Below are 20,133 nucleotides of genomic sequence, written 5' to 3'. Positions count from 1 at the left end.
TAACATTGTAAGTATGTTAAACTAGACAATCTGTTGTCAGGTATATATGTGTGTGCTAAAATCACTAGGAAAATCAAGCCAATGACAAATACAAACTTAAAAACTGGTGGCAAATTCTAGATGTGGTGGTAGGGGAGAAGCTGAGATCAGCAGGGTACACAGAGGATTCAATGTTTTATTTCTAAAGCTAGATTTTAAGCATTTGTGTATTTTAGTTCTATATATGTGGTATAAACATGGAATAAATAATATAAATAATGACATTTTATGTATTAAATTGGCCATCAGTCACTATGTATTCATGTTGTTTTATTTTTTTATACTTATCACCATCTGAAATCACCTTATTCATTTATTGATGATCTGTTTATTATTTGTCTCTCCCTTTCCTCACCAGACTGCAGGCTTCATTAAACTGATACCTGGTCTATATAGTTCAGTGCTAAAAATAAGATAGTATCTTACACTTACTAGGTGCTAAACATAGTGATCTGTTCATTTAATGAATCACTAGCTGATATGTATCACACATGTACTAACTAGAGAATATTGTGAGGGAGACATTTTTAGGTATCTATGTTTCATTCCCATTAGGGTCTTAGATTGTACTTGGATTTATTTATATCTTCAGTGACTCAAACCATTTTCTCATCAAACTGAGTTTCCTGTTCCTGCACCCGTTGCTCTTCCTTGGATAGCTGACCATCCACACACGTGATTTTATTTTCTTCATGGGAGGCATTTTGAATTTTGGCATCTAATGAATCCTAACGTGACAAGAGGAAAGAGGAGACATTTGAGCATTGCTCCTCTCATCTATTCTATCACTGGATAGGAAAATTACTCATAAATTTCCTGAAGGATATAATCCTATTCCTGTTAACCCTGTGAAAAATAATTTGCTTGTATTAAAGAAACATCTTTTTCTTGTTAATTTAATGAAAAACAGTAAAAAAAAAACTATTACTTAAATGGTATGGAAAGCCAGAAGGACTTAATTACCGAAGAAAGACCAGAAAAATGTTAAGTGAAGTGTAACAACAATTATAAAATGAGCTAAGAAGCCATTAAGCAACATTTACCATATGTATTTTAAGATTTTGCTTTTACTCAAATTGTACTCTTTGGCTATTTAATTATTTCAGAAATGATAAATGATAATTCTTTAATGTAGAGATTAAAAATAAATTCTTAACGTCATCCCCAAGAATTGAGTCATTAACTAATACACATATTTTTTTCTAAATGAGTTAATAAAAAAATAACTTTCAACTTTTGCCTGTACAATTTATGAAGTAACCTATTCTTCCTCCTCAGCTCTTTCCTTAAAATTTAATCTCTGTAAAAAAAATTACTGATTAAAAACTGATCATCACCTCCCAGATAGAAAACTAAAGGAGATACTACCAGCCACGAACAATCACAACTTTTAATGTTGCAGAAGGAGAAATATGACCCACTATTAATGGGATGGAATAGTTCAGCCCCAAGTTTCTGGACTATACTGTTGGAGTATGAACAATACTTTTTGCAGCCCAGGAACTGTCATATGACCTCCAGAAAGTTACTTTCTTTCTTGCTAATACCCTCATCCATAAAGTGTGGATAATAATAACAGTTCTTGTCTCATAGAGTTTTGAAGGCTGAATGAAATAACACATATAAAACCCTTGGAGTACCTCTAGCCTACAGTATATATTTTACCACTGGTTATCTGAAATAACTTTAAACATAAAGATTTATTTATTTGACTCAAGTTCTATGTGAAAGAAATTATGGATATCTTACAAAATATCTCTTGAAACCTAACTCAAGACAATGAACATGTCTAAAATAAACTAAGAAAATAGATTAGAAATAGTCAAGTTAGCATATACAGTGATTATCTGGCAAGAAACCATGGATCAACTCTGTGTTTAAAATTTTATAAATACTTTTTGCTTGTCGAAAATACTGGATGTCTTTAAGTTGGATGAAATAATATATCACAAATGACATGAAAAATACAGCTAATATTTCCACAGAAGAAAAGTATCTGGTCAATAGAAGGAGAAGACAAGCCATAAATAAAGAGAAATTATTTGCAAAGGACACAACGGACAAAGACTGTTATTCAAAACATTAAAAAGAATTCTTAAAACATTACAATGAGGAAATAACACTATTAAAAATAGGCAAAAGTCTTTTCACAGTCACCTCACTAAGAAAGATGTATAGACGACAAGAAAGCTTATGAAAAGATTGTGAATGTTTATAAAAAAATTAGGGAATGGCACATTAAAACAATGAGATAGCATTACATGCCTATTAGGATGGCCACAGCCTAAAGTGCTAACAGTGACTTAAAGCAAAAGAAATTTTTGGTCACTGCTGATGAAAAATGATACCCACTTTGGAACACAGTTTGGCTGTTTCTTATGAAACTAAAACATATCATACAGCTGAATAATTATGCTTCTTGATAATTACCAAAATAAACTAAAAACTTACATCCACACAAAAATTTCCACACAAAGGTTTATAGCAGCTTTAGTCTTAATTGCCAAAACTTGGTGGCAACCACAATGTCTTTCCAGAGGAAATGGATAAACTCTGGTACATCCAGACAAAGAAATATTATTCAGTGTTAAAAATAAATGAACTATCAAAGTCATGAAAAGACATGGAAGAAACTTTAGTGCATGTTACTAAGTGAAAGAATCCAATCTGAAAAAGCTACATACTGGATGATTCCAGCTATGTGACAGTCTGAAAAAGAAAATTATGGTCACAATAAAAAGTTTAGTGGTCGCCAGGGCTTAGTGGGGGCAGAGCACAGAATTTTGGGGGCAGTGAGCCTACTCTGTGTAATACTACAATGGTAGATACATGTCATATGTTTGTCCAAGCTCATGGAACGTATAGCACCCAGAGTGAACCCTAATGTAAACTATGGACTCTGGGAGATTGGGACGTGTCAGTGTAAGTTCATTAGCTGTAACAAGTCAGTTGTACCACTCTGGTGGGGAATGGCCAGAGTGGAGGAGGTAGTATATATCTGTCAGCAGGGGTTCATGGGAACTCTGTACTTTCCTTTAAATTTTATTGTGAACCTATAAAGCTGTTCTGAAAAAAATAAAGTCAATTCGTTAAAAAAAATGTATCTGGCTTGTAGATATTGACTAAGCAATAATATAATAATGTTAGTAGAATATAGAATCTAATTTTTCAGCACAAGAATTTGAGACTGGGTATTGAAAATATGTTTGGCTTATACACGCTTTAGCCATGATTATAAAACAAATAGAAAATTAAGTTCAAATAAACAAAAATGTTTCAAGTTTACTGTCTGAAATTAATCAACTAGGTGATTTAATGTTTTTTTACATAGCACCACTGCAGATGGTGACTGCAGCCATGAAATGAAAAGACGCTTACTCCTTGGAAGAAAAGTTATGACCAACCTAGATAGCATATTCAAAAGCAGAGACATTACTTTGCCGACTAAGGTCTGTCTAGTCAAGGCTATGGTTTTTCCCGTGGTCATGTATGGATGTGAGAGTTGGACTATGAAGAAGGCTGAGTGCCGAAGAATTGATGCTTTTGAACTGTGGGGTTGGAGAAGACTCTTGAGAGTCCCTTGGACTGCAAGGAGATCCAACCAGTACATTCTGAAGGAGATCAGCCCTGGGTGTTCTTTGGAAGGAATGATGTTAAAGCTGAAACTCCAGTACTTTGGCCACCTCATGCGAAGAGTTGACTCATTGGAAAATACTTTGATGCTGGGAGGGATTGGGGGCAGGAGGAGAAGGGGCCGACAGAGGATGAGATGGCTGGATGGCATCACTGACTCGATGGATGTGAGCCTGAGTGAACTCCGGGAGTTGGTGATGGACAGGGAGGCCTGGCGTGCTGCGATTCATGGGGTCGCAAAGAGTCGGACACGACTGAGCGACTGAACTGAACTGAACTGGCCTTCCTTTTTTATATTTCAGTGAACACCAAAAGTTGAGAAAATAAAGATTGAAAGTTGAGTTGATAAACTCATAAAACCACTTAGATTTATACCATTATGCAGAATAAACTAAATATTAAGCCAAGAGTTCTATAAGTTAGTAGGAAGAGTGAATATAAGGGGGAAGGGGGAGAAAAAATAGTAACTATAGAATAAATTGTAACTTAATAATGATATCAACAACCTATAATGGAATATAGTCTGAACAAAATGAATCACTATGCTGTATATCTGGAACTAATAGAATTTGTAAACCAACTATACTTCTATTAAAATAATAATGATATCATTCGGAATTGCAACTTAGAGTTAAGCCTCAAGGAAGTAAAAATTAACCTCTTTAAAAATAATTTGCATAAGTTTGGTAAAAAAAATTTCAAGTAATTCGAATTAACAGGAGATCATATTCATTGGTAACTAAATTTTTATACCAAATTTCAAGCACTTTCCATATATATATTTTTTTAAACGGTATACATATATATATTTACTATATTTACTTTATATATATATATACAGGTAAAATACATATATTATATATATGTATACACACTCATACACAGACATGGGCTTCCCCTGTAGCTCAGTGGTAAAGAATCCACCTGCAATCCAGAAGTCACAGGGGATGCAAGTTGGATCCCTGTGTCAGGAAGATCTCCTGGAGGAGGGCATGGCAACCCACTCCAGTATTCTTGCCTGGAGAATCCCATGGACAGAGGAGCCTGCTGGGCTATAGACCAAAGAGTTGGACATGAGGGAAGCCACTTAGCATGCACACATGCAAACAGGCATATTGTACTGAGACCAAACTTGCTATCTGTTACACTTATTTTATATACCCCAAAGTCAAGTCATTTGTGTTTTATATTAAACATTATGTTAGATTTTAGGGGACCTGAGATTTCCTAGTGTTGGGAATGATGCCTATAAATTAACAGATAGAATGGTTGGAAAACAATGTCAATTCTAACTTTGAGTCAAATGGATTAACAGTCCAACTGGAGTAATCAATTTCTTCTGTGCTAATGGTGCTAACAAGCAGAATGACACTTGACCAAATACTACCAGATGAATGAGTTCCAGAACAGTTTGGGTACCATATGTGCAAGTAATCCTGTTTTTGTTTCTTTCTTGAAATCAGAAGCTGAAATAGATGTTATTGCCCCATTCTGCCCAATAAAATCAGAGAAAATAACTTTACTTTTCAGTATTTAACTTTTCCTACATGTAAAATAGCTGAAATAGTATAGACTATTCTCTTGTTTTACCCAGTGAAATGTCAAAATTAATATGTCTGTACTGATTAATTATGCACATTTAAAGTCTTTTGTCATCCCAGGACATTCAATGACACATAGTATTTTTGGTGGAAAATAATAGTCCTTCTGTGTGAGAATTTTGAAAGTTATTTCACACCCATGAACTTGTTTGAGATTTTCAATCATCCAGCAAGGTCATCAAAATAGATATTAATATTCCCATAGAACAGACGAAAAAACTAAGGTCTAGAGAACTGACACACTTTCCCACAGTCATTTGGTGGTGATGGTTTAGTCACTAAGTCATGTCCAACTCTTGTGACCCCATGGACTGTAGCCTGCCAGGCTCCTCTGTCCATGGGATTCTCCAGGCAAGAATACTAGAGTGCGTTGCCATTTCCTTCTCCAGGGGATCTTCTCGATCCCACTGAAGGCAGATTCTTTACCAGCTGAGCTATGAGGGAAGCCCAAATTCTCTACCACAGTCATTTGGTCTATATCAAAGCCTAGGTAAGTGACTTCTAAAGTAAATTAGGTAGAGTCCAGATCAAAACCTAGGTTAATGACTCCTAAAGAATTCCTCTTTGCTGCAAAATGATGTTTTTTACATTCTTAGTATAATATTTAAACAGCCTTAAGAAACTGTGTAATTCATATTTGTTTGTGATTTTTGTGGTGTGCTTGCTGATCTATTTCATTTTCCTTTAGATTGTGTAGAATAATACTCTAGGGGATACTATTCAAAGAAATAAAATTTATAGCAACATTTCTCAAACTATTCAGTGGAACAGGTGTTGTGAGGCTGAAGTTAATAAGTATTCCAAAAAAAAAAAGATCCTACAGTCAAATTAGTTTGGGAAATCTAGCATATTAGTATCCTTTGAGCAATTAATATACTGAATCCTACAGTAAAGCTACCTGTTTAACTTTGTTACATATCCTTGTATACCAATGATATAACTTAAATTGATTTCTTATGCATTTAATTAGAGTATAATTGACTTTAGAACAGTTTGTGAAATAATTCTTTACAGAAAATATCTTGAATAATAAGTATTTGTAGTTTTTCTTTATTTTTTCTAGTAAAAAGGCCTTGACTCTTCTCTAGTTATAATGATTAAATTCTCATCATTTTAAGCACTTAGAGGGCAAGCACTAGATGTGGCTCATCCTCTTCTTGCCTACTGAGAATTGCTGCCCACACAATGGTAAGTTTTATATGAATATAATCATCAGACATTTATAGTTACTATGAGTACACTACTGCATTAAAAGTAAAAACAAGTTTAACCAATTTGTAACAATTTCCTTGAATTGAATCAATAAGTGACAAGAAAAAAAGATAAGAACGCTAACCTTGAGCTCTTTCTCCTCTTTTCTGATGAGAAATAAGAATGCATTTCTTTTTTTAAATTTAAATTTATTTATTTTAATTAGAGGCTAATTACTTTACAATATTGTATTGGTTTTTGCCATACATCAACACGAATCTGCCACGGGTGTACACGTGTTCCCCATCCTGAACCCCCCTCCCACCTCCCTCCCTGTACCATCCCTGTGGGTCATCCCAGTGCACCAGCCCCAAGCATCCTGTATCCTGCATCGAACCTAGACTGGCAATTCGTTCTTATATGATATTATACATGTTTTAATGCCAGAGAATGCATTTCTGATGAGAAAATGCATCCTACTCTGCTAGAGACCAAAGGAAAAGGCAGAAATCACATTTCTCCTGCAAAATCTTCACTTAAACAGGGGAAAACTGGTTCCATTATTGACAAGATGAACTATAATTATACACACTCACACACATTGTTTTAAGATAAAGCAATACAGCATGGAATTGGTGATGGGGAGGGGGCAGTGGCGGAGCCAATGCATTGACCTAACATTTTCAAGATAGTGTATGCATCTTCAAACATTGAGTGTAATACTTTAACATCTTTAGCAGAATGTTAGGACTAAGCCTTAACTCCCATAAAGGCAGTGACTGTATTTCCTTCACCACACAGCACCTGAAACTTGGCTGAGAGCTGACACACTGGTAGTTATTTGTTGAATGAATGGATGTACGAATGAGCATCATCAATCCTGCTCTTTTCAGTATCTTTTGAGAAGTTTTCTCACTGAGATAAGAGTATCTTCAGTTGAAAACTCTCACTGTTTTCTTTTCAAAGTTTGTTTTTACTAAATAATTTTTCATTAAAATTCTCTCTAACCAAGAGATGAAAAACAGTGCCTTAATAGTATCTGGTTAAATCTTCAGGTATAGAGCTGCCCAGCAGGACAACTTCAGGGTTAGATTATTGCAGGCTCTGCTAGTGGTCAGTCTGGGCTGGGACCAAAATGGCCTTGAGGTCCTACTACATTTCTGAGTGATGGCCCCTTTATCATACTGTCTGACCTTAGAGATATTTAAGAAGCCCAGAGTGTTCTTCCCAACACAGGAATCCAATTTCTTGTCCTAAAGTCTTATGAAAAGCTGACCTGCCTAGAAAAGACATATTTTCAAATGGAAGAGAGCCAGTTTATTCATGGTAAACTGAGTTGTTTCTCCTGAACCTAGCGAAAAATGTCAAGAAAATAGTATTTTTCCCTTTCTTCTAGTAGAATCCCATCCCCAACTTCCTGTTAATAATCAGGCAGTCTATACCTGCCTGATAATAATACCTGCCTAATAATCAGGCAGTCTATACCTGCCTGATAATATACCTGCCTAATAATCAGGCAGGTATGCTTTTCCTAAAAAAATTGTAATTGAATAATTACCACTGTTCAGAACCATGTCGCTCTGTCTATCCTTAAGCATAAAGTTTTCCCTATATTTTACCTGGCTCTGTAGCCACAGAATTCAATGACCTAAGTCCAAATTTGATACTACTGAGACACATAAGTTTAGCATTAGGGTTCATGAAAACAGTCTTGTGTATTCACTGGACTTGGTTCCTTTTGCATCTGAAAAGTGGAGGTAACAAACACCAATAACATGGTAGGTATTGCAATGTGGCTCTATTTTCCTGTTCTAAATATTAATGTAAACACTCCATCAATAACATTAGACACATATTTTCACATTTACAGATATATGCCATATCCAGTGAGTTGCAAAATATTCAGTAATTGAGGACTGCTTCAATCTTGCAATTTTGGCCTATTTCAATCTTGCAATTTTGGAGTTATTTTCAGATTGAGCAAAGATCAAAGCACCCTACATATGTGCATAGTTTTAAATATATTAGAGTAGAAATAAGCCATGTTTGTTGAGAAAACAAAAGGAAGGTAGAATTATAAAATGTAAAAGTAGTCTGCAAATAACAGTCACTTTTCATTTTATTGAATTTTGATTTCTAATGAAACACTAATAGTAAGTTCTATTTATTTCACCATATTTGATCTAGGTCTGAATCTTAAAATTGGGTTTTCCAGAAGCTACTAGTTTAAAATAAAGATTACTTAGTCAAGATACTTTTTAATCTGTAAATTTTATGCTATATACTTAGCAACAGATAAACTTCAATTTTAATTTTAAGTTCAGCTAAAGCGTCAATGATCTCAGTGATTATTTCAGCACTGGACCCTGCATACCCTTGCATCTAATAGGCTATATTTTGAACCCCATATGTGTGCACATTTTTTTCTGTGAAAAATCTGGAGATGACAGAATATACTTTTAAAAGTCAAAACTGTTAAAACTTTGAGCCCATTTACCTAGAACGAGAGTAAACAATAATAGAGCTTGCTATTTCAAAAATATATTTGAATTATTAATAGGAATCACTGAAACCTTCAGAAGGTTAGAAAAATATTTGCTTTCAACTATGTACTCTCTAGGCAACTAACCCCCTCTTCAAGCATATTCAACACTATTTACCTTGAAAAAATGTTACACCTTCCTGTTATCTGCTTGCCATTAGGATATAACAGAAAACAAACCTCCTGCATGTTTTAGCTGCTGCTAAGTCGCTTTAGTCGTGTCCGACTCTGTGCAACCCCATAGATGACAGCCCACCAGGCTCCCCCGTCCCTGGGATTCTCCAGGCAAGAACACTGGAGGAGGTTGCCATTTCCTTCTCCAATGCATAAAAGTGAAAAGTGAAAGTGAAGTTGCTCAGTCGTGTTTGATTCTTCGCAACCCCGTGGACTGCAGCCTACCAGGCTCCTCCGTCCATGGGATTTTCCAGGCAAGAGTGCTGGAGTGGAGTGCCATTGCCTTCTCTGATGTTCTAGCCAACTCCTCACAATTTTATTTGTAAAAGAAAATACAAATAAAAGTTGTAGCCTTGTTCACTTACTCAATATTTTCAGACATTTACCTAATATATGATTTAAAATAAGGGTTCTGAGTAATATAATCTTTATGAAATTGCCTCAAAAGTGGTTAACTTAGGAAACCATATGTCTGATTAAGATGCATTAGAAATCTTAAGAAACAATAATGTTACAAGTGGGATGATCAGAATGATAGCTATTATAATAAAGACATTAGGAAAATGGTTTTAATAATCTCAGAACTTTAGCAGAACATTAAATTGCCTTTATATCAGAAGTAGCTATGATTATTTCTGAAAAGAAAGTATAAATAGCAAGCTCTTGCGGGGAGAGTACCAACCCTTCCAGGCAGACAAGAAGGTATAGCCCCGAATCTCCCTCACACCCTTTGGAGAATTTGCTTGATATCTAGGAAGGCAGGATTAGACCCTGGCCTCTGCTTGTGCCTGGGCACCCAGCTCCTCCTTCACTGGTCAGGTAGCATTTCACTGTGTATAATAAATTGATCCAATCTTCACTTCTGGGACTGCTTAAGAGTTTCTTCAGAATTGCCAGGGCCCACACTAGCTAGCTTCAAGTCATTTACTCAGAAGCTACAGGCTGCTTTGAGGCTGTCCAGAAAAATGAGGATAAATCAGGTTTCTCTTACTACTTCACACACCTCAGTCTCTTTATATAGTGTCATACTGGGCACCCACCACGGGGTCAGTTTCTCAGCCTCTCAGTACAAAGTCAGGAAAGGGACAGGACATCTCATTCAGGTTCAAAAAGGAATATAGTTTTTCTATGCTCAAGGGCTGATTTGTAATTTAAATTATAAAGATGCCCAAAATTATTTATTTAATTATTTTTGGCTAAGTATATGGCTTCATGTACATGGAAGTATTGGGTGATAACCAAACAAGATGGGCCATGTTGCTATCCTATTTCTCCCTGTTTCTCTTATAGACTGTGTAAAAACTCTGTTCATTTTTACTTCACCAGTCCCTCATAATCTATTAATTCTTCAGGGTTCTGCAAACTGACCTTCTCATTCACCACTTTCTAATATGGTCATTTTGATTCTCAGTCTGTTGACCACTTTTCAGGTTATTCTCCTATTACTGTTCTTGAATCACAGCCATGCCTTCCAATAGCTTTAATAAAATAATTTGTCCTCTTCCTTCCCCTTCAAGATCGAAACTGAGGAAAGCCCTGTCTAAGAAATTATTAACAGTTTAAGTAGTTATTGGTCATGACTGCAAAGTTTTGTTTGGGTATTGGAATAACCAAAAGAGCTACCCAGGTCTATTTCCAATTCTTAAAAAGGCTCAAATAAAAACAGTGTGTGGTGGGTGGGTGGGGTGGAAAGTGGGGGTGTGTATGTGCTTGTGGTGTGAGGTTGTGTATGCTCATGGTATTGGGGGGCATGTATTGTTTGGGGCAGTTGGTAGGGGAAGGATTTTAAAAATCACTATTTTTGTAATAAGAAATATTCATTTCATTGTGAGAAAGAATGCCTTGATAATTAAAAAGGCAGGTAAGAAAAAGTTTTATCTCATGGGATTGACAACTTGCTTCTAGAAAGTTATTGTTCATCTTTGAGAAGTGTGTGAATTTGTTCGTACAGTTGGAGGAGTAATTTGGAAGGTCTCCACTGGGGATAAGACTATGATGGAGGTCTTGTCCATCATAAACTATTTCGCCTGGCTGGGAATGCCAAAGCCTCTCGCCATATCCTCCATCTCCTCAGCACCGAACCTTCCACCCACCTCCCAACCAAAGTTAAAATTATGCTTGATTCAAAAGGCAAAATTCTCTAAGAATTAACTGGCGGGTGATCCAGGGATTAATTCATCCTGCATTTCTTAGGTGTGGGACTTGTACTGTTGGGAAAGCAGAGATGGTTCCTGAAAGAGAAATTAAAATGATAGAGTTTCCTAAAAAGCAGTTGGAATCTAGATGTCAAAGGATAGAAAGACATTTTTCCAGAAAGGCTCAACCTAAAGATAAGGAAGCAGGATAAGATCTGGACTCTTTAATGATCTGTGAAGGTTTTAATTCCTTGGCTGCTTTTCCTTCAGCTTTACCTTTCTCCCCTTCCAACATATAATTAATGCTATGGACCACATGACATCTCAGAAAATTTCCATAAATCATTAAATCCTTGTTTTCATATACAAAAATCAAGGAGTGGGTCTGAGCTGACATGGATGGGACAAGAACTGAATGAATTCACTGGCAGAAGATGAGGAGAGTCTGAGGTGACAATGAGAATCTATGGTGCCCAGGAGTTCACAGCAAACTCTGTGAGGTGCTGGACTTTCCACAAATCATGGCCTAGAGCTTGAACCTAACTTATTTATGGCCAAAGGACAGAGTGACCCTAGCAGATTCTTATTCTGTGCTGGGTAAACATTCCCTACAGTTCTGTCAGTCTTGGCAAGGAGTACTGAGTATTATACCTAGAACATATCCATCATTTATTGAATTTCCTGTTGAGATCATTTAAAATAATCTCATTACTGGATAAAGAACAGAATCTTTTTCCTGACACCTCAGGCTGTGACAGAATCTACTCTGAACACTGTGAAGCCTATGGTAACTAGTTGAGTGCTTGAACTCTAGGAAGTGTTTAGTAAATGTTTACTAATGATTAATCCAAAATGTTCCAGAAGCTTTATACGAGGTTACAGACAGACTGGGAAAGTAAAAATCCATGAATCCCTCAAGAGAGAGACAATCTTACAAGAATATTCAAACTTACAAAAATATTCAAAAGAATATTTTCTCTGAAGCAGTTTTAAATGAACCACAAAAGAAAAATTCTAAATACCCTATCTTTATGATACACGTTTACAAATACAATCAGAATGCCAAGAATTACTATAAAAGGCTTGATTTTTTTGGTTCAACCTTCCCTTTTGCCCCTTTTTGTTATGAAAAATTTCAAACAACAGAAAGTTGAGAGAATAATAACATGAGTGTTCATATGCCCATTATCTAAAGTCAACAGTTATTAATATTTTGCCATATTTGTTTGTCCTCTCTCTTACTCTCTTATTTTCTCTTTCATTCTGAGAGGGATTATCTGAAAGTAAATTTCATACATAAGTCTTTCCCTCAAATAATTCAGTTTTCACCTTCTAAGAATAAGCATATTTTCTTATGTAGCTATGATTTCACTATCACACTTAAAATACACTTAAAATATCACACTAAAAAATATAATTCTGTAATATCACCCAATATCCAATTCAAATTCAAATTTTCCCAATTGTCACTAAAGTGTCTGTTATAACTCTTTTTTAAAAACCAATATCCAATAAAGGGTCCATATTGCCTTTGTTTGTTATGTCTAGAGTAGTCCCCTACCATTTTTTCCTTCCATTATATTGATTTTTAGAAAAGACCAGGCCAATTGCTTTGTAGAATGGCTTACAGTCTGGATTTCTCTGATTGTTTCCTCCTGGTTTGAGTTAATCTGTGCCTTTGTCCTCTGCAATTCCAGTGAACTAGAAGTTAGATCTAAAGCTTTGGTTATTTTTAAATTAAACAATTTTAAGCAGGAATACTCTGTAAGCAATACTGTTACTTCTTATTACTTCAAATCAAAAGGCATATAATGTCAGCTAATCCCACTAGTAATAAAGTTAAATTTGATCTCTTGGTTAAGGTGATTCCCACAGGATTTCTCCATAGTAAAAGTAAGTTTTCCCACTTGCAATTAACAAGCAGTCTGCAGAATAATACCTTGAAACCTTACATTATTCTGTTAGCACTTCCCTACCCTCAACTTTCACATAAGGGCTTTAGCATTCACTAGTGATCTATCTTTGAATCCCTGTTTCACTAGGGATTACTCAGCACTTTTTACTGCAATTAGAGATACAAGTGATATCCTAGAGGAAGTGTAAAGAGGAAGCCAGACCATTAATAAAAATGTTTTTGTCTTGAACTCATTTTGAGAGTTGTTCCTCCAGAACAGCATAGAACGGATAAACAATATGGTCCTACTCTATACGCTTTAACCTCTGAGCCACCAGGAAGTGGTATATCTATAGCACAGCGAACTATATCCATCTCCTGGATAAACCATATGGAAAAGAATATTAAACAAAGAACGTATGTGTGTGTAAAACTGAGTCACTTTGCTGTACACCAGGGTTTGGCACAATATTGTAAATCAGCTATAATTCAATTTTAAAAACACCAAGAAACAAAACACACACACACACAGAAAGCAGATAGAGGAACCACATAGAGGACCACATAGAGGAACATACTTGCTTCTGTGGGACAGACATTTGAAAAATTGTTCAAAGATTCAGGGAAGTTTGAAGAGGATAACTTTACAGTTTGTCATTATGACCACTCTGGTGGTCTTCATCAACTGTTGGTTACTTATTCTGTGGGAACCTGGAATAACTAGATAGCAAGCGTATTAGAATTGCCTACCAGAAACAAGAAATACAGGAGGGGAGAGTAAACACAGCAAATATCTTTGAAGTCTGAAATAATGTTGGTGATGGACAGGGAGGCCTGGTGTGCGGAGATTCATGGGGTTGCAAAGAATCGGACACGACTGAGCGACTGACCTGAAAAGTAACTTGGTAAGTTAGGAAGACAAAGAACATCTTCTACAATGGAAAGAATTCATTAATTTCCTCTAGTTCAGATCATTTTTTCACACTACCAAAATCAAGGATTGAATGAATTCAGAGGGATGGGAGTCTTTGAGATGTGAAGCACAGCTCATCTGAAAACCTGAGTTTGTGAATTTGAGAGTTACCAACTGGTTTATAGTCAGTCTGTGATTTTTTGCAAGCTTGTTTTCTAGTTTTATGATTTAAGATAGAAATATGATGCTTTCTTTTATTTCCCTTTCCTTTGTCTGAATATAAAAATTGGGTACATCATTAGCAGAAATTATACAAAGAAAAACAAGGATAACTCCTAATTACACCCTCCAGACATAATCTTTTCTAATACTTTGGTGTTTATCATTCAAGATATTTTTCTTTACGTATATAGTTTAAGAAAAAATGCTATTAGATTATTATACTGATTTTGTAATCTGCTTTTTCAGTTAATGTGTATGATGGACATCATTCTGTGTTATATTATCATTAATGATGGAAATGATTACATTACATTGATGTACAATAATTTATTAAATAATGATCTTTCGAAAGGCACAGGGCACTACCAGTTTTCACTGTTGTGAGCTGTATAGAAGTGATTTTTCTTATATTTCAGTTTTCGTGCACTGTTCTTTAATTTCTTCACACAAAATTCCAAGATGTAAAATTGCTAAGTGAAAAGACATATATTTAAAATAACTACTTGAAATACATGTTTATTCTACTTATTGCTACATCTTTAGCTATCTAATTCTGTTTTGTCTAAATCTGACTATTTAATTTTATTTTGCCTAAGTTTAGTTTTCAGAACACTTTACATATTCAAACTTATCAGAAAGCTAGCTATGACATCACCTTCAATGGTGTGTTTGTTTAGTAAAATATCTCTTCTAGTAATCAGAGGCACGGGATTTTTCTACAGACCTCAGGCTGCCAGATGCTATATTACAACAAAAGCAAGTCTTATACCAAATTCTTTTACAAAGGTTCATTGGAAAGTAGACATAAATGTTATCATACATCATTTTATTGTAAATTCAAGGAAGCTTATACTTTCTGTCCTGAGAAACTCTGGAAAAGACTATAAATGGAAATTCTTTTTTTTTTTTTTTTACATCATAGGCAGAATGCAGCAAAGGCAAAGACACCTAATTTTTGTGATGGTCAGGCAACAAGGTACTTCAGAAATGGGTACAAATGGGTGTCCAGATATGGAACACATTTCAGAAGGTTTTAACCTGTTGAGTTCCATATATCCTAATGGCTTGTTTAGGAAACGATAGTGAAGTCCTTACTACCTTTCTAGGCAACACATTTCATACATCTGTCATTTGTGGTGACCTCAATGGGAAGGAAATCCAAAAACTATATGTGTATATATATATCTGATGTTCACTTTGATGTACAGCAGAAAGTAACACAACATTGTAAAACAACTACCTCCAAAAAAAATTAATGAAAAAATGCTGAAGTCCTCAAGGAGCCTAACATGTCTGTTTTAACTCAAGTGTTATATGCACTTTGACTGCTGCTAAATTCATCTTTGTGAACTTAAGAGAATTCTTAGCTTTTACTAAGAATTTATGTAGGTTGTGGCCTGTTGGTATTTTTACCCCCTCTTTACAATGGAATGAATATGTGTGTGTTTTAGATACCTGGTTGGGGAACAGGAGGAACAGGTAGTATGTTAAAACACATTGATTCATCCATTCCATACCAGCTGTCTGGGATACCTTACCTTTTTCAGTTCTGAAAGAAAACATTGATTGTTTGGCCCTTACCATTTCTAAGTCATGAAGGTACAGAATAGAAAATTTCCTGGGCAGACCAAGACTTCTGAAACCAAATTAAGATGTAATCAAAGTGGAAAGTCATCTACTTCTAAATGATACTCATCTGCTTGTATTGAGTCTCTCATTTCCAGATCTGACAACAGGCTAACCATACGTGTTTGAACTTGTCTGCACTGAGGATTGTTTCCTATAATGTCTAGGTAATAGACTCAAACAGATACAGTAATTCTTTTGCTGTTCATGTACCTGGGAAAGGACACACTCTGAAAATAAATTTCTCTCTAATTTCCTTTGTTTCCTGTTTGATTTTCTGATCCTGTTGTATTTGGCAGGTAGACACATTTTCTGGATGAGGCAGTGAGGAAAGCAGGAATCAGGACATGCTTTATGATGTTCTTTTCAGGTTGCTTTATGCAGCACCATATCTAAAGAACCCAGCCTTCCTGAATGTCCAGGCAGGTGGCTCCTTTATGAAGCCACTGAAATAGCTCATCCCAAAATGGACAAGTGACAAGCTACCAACTGAGTAGATAAAAGCACTGTGCTTGGGGTTCTCTAAGGTCAGTCAGTTTGACTAAATGTACAAAGACGAGAACTACACTGACTTTGGGGCTGCTTTTTAAATGGGTCAATAAATAATCACCATTCAATCAGAACAGCAGTGAAGAGACTGGATGTATTCGAAGGCAGTTAAATGGAGGTGAACATAACTTTCTTTCCATTTAACTGAGCTGTTGTAATGATCACACGAGAATCCAGATGAAAATGTTTCAGAAAATGTTAAGTGTAATTCCTATCTATTCTATCCATTCTTTTTATATTATTATTTAACTACTTTTGATGATTCCACTCAGAGAGAAGCTATAAATTATTACCTGAATTACTACCCTTTACAAAATTATTAAAAAAGAATTCCCCCTCTAAAATCAAATATAGGATGGGTAGTAAACTGCTGACCAACTGTGGTCTGTAGATGGATTTGGTCAGAGCAGACTTTTCATTTTAATGGACTTGTCATCAAAGTTAAAAAGTTAATGTTCCAATACAATTTTTGAATTTCTCTTCTCTATTGAGAAAGTGAGAGATTTGGAAGCAATGGTTTCTCATTCATGCATTCATTCAACAAATATGTATAGAGGTTCTACTACATGTCAGGCATATTTCTAGGCATTAAGTAAATGATGGAGCAAAGTATGGCAAAAAATCAGCTAAAAATAGCAGGTGCTGCTACTTCATACAAGCATATGCTCTTTAGTTTTATCACAGCCTCTACCACCCCCACTTTGCATTCTGACCATCAGGAACACCATATTCATTTCTTGTAACTGCCTGGTTCCTGTAAACATTTAATCTGTTTGAGATGCCTGTAATACACCTGCAGTTTGCATATCTTCATTCAAGTTCTAGAAAGAGATACTCATGAACCCAATTTATTCATTCTTTATAGTACATGAGGAATTAAGTTAGGAAGAAAATTGCTGTCTGTTATCAAATTCAACTCAAGCCTCTATTGAGTCTCTGATACATGTACATTCTTAGAGAGGGAAGTCTGGGAATTGAGCTTTGGAAGGAGGGGATTTTCCACAGTAGGATGCAAAGGAGGCATGTGTCATTTCACGGGAAGATAGAAGAACTGGCATGTTTGAAGATGTTGAAGAGACCAGTCTGGCAGGAGCATGGGATAAGGGAGGGAACAGCACAGTTTCACAGCTCTTCACATGATCCAAAACATATTATTGTCATTCCAAAAAATTAGCAATCACAGGTAAACAAATCTTCCAGAAAATATTGAAGGATAACAAAGAATCAAGTGGTTTTAAAATATTATGTTCTTATGATACCTAAATAAAAGAAAATGAGCACAGACTTGGATCATGTGTTTGTTACTGTATTTGTAAAGCTTTGAAAGGGTGGAAAACAGGCAATTGAGTTTTTAAGCATCTACATTTGGTCCCACATAAGTTTCCACATACTTGGGCATGATTGAACCATTCAGATAACTATCCAGATAATACTCACAGAGTATTCTAATGTATTGTTTGGTGAGTCATGATGATAAAAGCACTTATTAAGCCTTGGCTCCAGTCTAAGAAATATTTTTAACTTGTTCATGTGTCAAAAATAACTTTTGAAATTGTATTGTTTTCATGACATTTTTGGAAAGGATGATAAGATGCCCAATTGTACATGCATATAAACTATATATAAATGCATTACAAAGAGAAGTGAGGATAGTAGTTAGGAAGTTGGAATGCCATTCTAGCACCTGACATTTTGTAGTTCAGCAAAGAAAACTTTTGATGTCTTTAGGGGCCACGAAATCTCTTCATCAACATGCAATTTGTTTATTTTATTTTAGTAAGTGCTGTGTAAATACCATGTGCCTAGTGCTATATTAGGTACAGTGGAATTGGCATCTTAGAGAAATCACAGAACTTGTTATCAAGGAGTTCATGATTTTCAGGGGTCTAGTTTTCCAATGTGGCATTTGCACAGGTTTAAGGAAAGGCTGAAAATCTCATTTTCTATTCTTTTCTCAGTCCCATGGTAAGGCAAGTTTTCATTACTGGGAGTAGATTGACTGCTAAACTAAATTAGCAATTATGATGGGTACAATTAACTGATAAAGAATTTATTATCACTTAAAGTACCTTAAGAATTAAATCTGATATTTATTTAACCTTACTCTGTACAGCACATTGGGCTGAAAGGGATACAAAGAAATAATGAAAGTCGCATTCAACACTTGGCTCATCTGTACCTGTCACTCCACAAGACACTTCATGGACATTATAATTTTTAAACTGTGACCCAGGTCTGTCAGGTTGCAAAGTCTATTTTCTTTCCTCTACAGTACGCTCTAGTGCTTGCCCTTAGCAAAGTTATAAATCCAGTGGCAGAGACAAGGCTACTACATACACATAAAGCAGTAAGAGAATAAATAGAATTTAGTTCTGTGGCCTTGATTTTAATACCAAAACAAACAAACAAGTATCAACAACAAAAATAACACAACTGGTTTGGGCTGAGTGGCAGAATAGAAGTATGGGTCTCCATGTCTTTAGCATCATGAAGGCCGGATTTGCCTTCACCCTTTCTTACTCTGTGACCTTGAACTCTGATCCCCAGTTTCTTCATCTGCCTCATGACATTAACATCTACTGCACTTGAGAATTAAAGCTACATGTAAAACACCTTGCCTAATGTTTGCCCCAAAGTAGAACCTCTGTGTTATTCAATTCAATGGGCATTTTCTGTCTCATGTTAAACAACCTTCACAATTTTTGACAGTAATACTGGTGCCAGCTCTCTTGAAACACCTTCATTACTTGTGACCTGAGATTTCAGTCTTAATTTTTCCTCCTATCTCTGTGGATACTTCTTGATTTTTTTTCAGGACCCAGTGCTGGATCTTAGCCTGCCTCTTTGATCACTGTACCTCCTTCCTATAGACTCTCATGGACATACACATGTATATTCTGACAACTTCAAAGGTATTTCAGACTTCAAACTGCCTTTTGAGTCCCAAACTGGATTATATAACTCCCTATTTAAAACCTCCACTGACTATCTACTTGACCAGTTCCCAAAGGGACTATGTCCACACCCAAACATCCTATATCATACCAACTTCCCCAAGCAACTGATAAACCTACTCATATCATACTTCTAAATACTTCAGTGATTTTCATTGCTCTTAGAATAAAAATCTTGCCTTTTCCTGCATAGCCACATTGTAATTTGCCTTGGATTTCTCCAGCTTCATTTCATGCCATTCTCCATCACATTCAATAATCTTCAGATAGACTATCCTTTGTTAAGATCTTCAAATACCCAAGCTCCTTCCTGAGTCAGATGTTTTGCACCTACTGTCTACCTCTTTGCCTGGTAAATTCTTTGTGAAATTTTAAGTTACAACTTAAAATTTTCAGAGAAACCTCCAGGAACTCCAGACTATGCAGATTAAACTTGGTTCTTTTGCTACATGCTTTTATAGAAGAATATGTTTCTCCTTACTAGATCTTAGAGCATTTATTTTATGTATATATACGAGAGATCTCTTCCTCTTCTTACAAAGTCCCAATCCTGTTGGATTAGGGCCCACTCTTACGTCCTCATTTAATCTTGATTACTTAATCTTGACTTCCCTGGTGGCTCTGATGGTAAAAGCGACTGCCTACAATGCAGGAGACCTG

Source organism: Oryx dammah, unplaced genomic scaffold (genome assembly GCF_014754425.2).
Source record: "Oryx dammah isolate SB20612 unplaced genomic scaffold, SCBI_Odam_1.1 HiC_scaffold_2, whole genome shotgun sequence".
NCBI lineage: Eukaryota > Metazoa > Chordata > Mammalia > Artiodactyla > Bovidae > Oryx > Oryx dammah.
The sequence above is the reverse complement of the archived record's forward strand: the minus strand, read 5'-3'. Positions refer to the sequence as shown.